This window comes from Formica exsecta, unplaced genomic scaffold (genome assembly GCF_003651465.1).
Source record: "Formica exsecta isolate Colony F162 unplaced genomic scaffold, ASM365146v1 scaffold915, whole genome shotgun sequence".
NCBI lineage: Eukaryota > Metazoa > Arthropoda > Insecta > Hymenoptera > Formicidae > Formica > Formica exsecta.
The window spans coordinates 380,803-382,167 of NW_021853683.1; the positions used below are offsets into that span (position 1 = coordinate 380,803).

The 1,365-nt window shown below is 26.2% G+C and overlaps 1 long non-coding RNA gene across 1 annotated transcript; it reads right to left on the reverse strand.

Moving 5' to 3' along the window:
• Window positions 1-266: 266 nt before the first annotated feature.
• Window positions 267-1,157, reverse strand: LOC115245139. Its single transcript, XR_003885487.1, has 2 exons — window positions 974-1,157; window positions 267-606 (listed from the first exon to the last, which is right to left on the reverse strand). It is a non-coding gene; the product is annotated as an uncharacterized LOC115245139 (long non-coding RNA).
• Window positions 1,158-1,365: the final 208 nt, after the last annotated feature.

Genomic DNA, 1,365 nt, shown 5'->3' on the forward strand with positions numbered 1-1,365 from the left:
ACGGCAAGGAATGATACGTGCATAAAATGATGGCCAAGTTTAGGACGAAATCCAATCTTTCATTAAACTTATGAAGCGAGATTGTGAGTCTTGTCTCGCTACTCTTACAATTGTGTGTGGTCTGTGCAAAAGAAATCATCTCCGCAGATTACTCATAATTGATTGTCCAAAGATGAAAGCCGAATGTTAATGATTGCTTGTTCAATCTGTCTGTAACGTTAAATGTTACTGCTAAGTAAAAGTCAAATTAAAACTCTGTTGCAATGTAAATGAAACTAACAATTTTTAATTTTTGCGAGATAAACGTTAATATATAGCACTGACATTTATTAATACAAGATATATTTCGATGTATGATAATAAAACAATAATCGCATATTATATTTTGTATCCCGACACCAAAAATATTATTTTGTTAATTTTTTACAATATAGATAATTTACTATACATTTGTGCGATAACTGAAGTTTGCCGAATATATTGTGCCATAAATTCTTATAAACATAATCTTCTTGTGCCACAGCTCATTTTAACTGCATTTTAGCCTCCTGGAAACCAGGGCCCAAGTAATTCATATACTTCAAGACACAACTGAAGAAGAGGTTGCTAAAATATAAGAAAATAAATAAAATTTAATTTTTTACTTTATCTGATAATGTATATATTAAAATACATATATAAAAATATTACGGTTATATACAATACATATTTTATTATTAAAATATTGTATGTACAAAATAATTTTTTATATAAGAACTCTTACTCACAAATAAATAACAAAATTACTGTTAATGTTTTATACTGTTCATACGAATTATTTAATATACACATATTATAATTATGATATCTATAATTTTGACAACAAAATATCAAAATTGCTTATAATGTGAAATTATCAATTAATTATAATTAAAAGTACAAATCAAAAAAATAAAAGATATAATTGTATATATTAAAAATAAAAGCTTTATACCAGTTTTATTTTCGGCCAAAGCTCTTCATGGTTAGTTTCACGACTACCTGATGGCACAGCTATGACATTGGAGATCGAGACAACCGCAAAACCGGCAACTAACAGAAATATATATTTTACAGTATTCATTGCTGCATACTGATCAAAAATTTTTGAATTTTGATATTACATCTTCATAGTGACTTAATTTATACACTAAAAAGTCGTGATTTGGACATCATAAACGTTATCTAATCCAGATAATTCTAACATTTATTAAGACTTTATTTTGTACAGGTTTGTGCACATTAAGTTTTATTTGCACATTACTTTTTAAAACTCAAGATAAAGTAAGGTTTATCATTGAATATAAAATTGATTAAAGGAAATAAATATGATATTTTAGTGTTGTA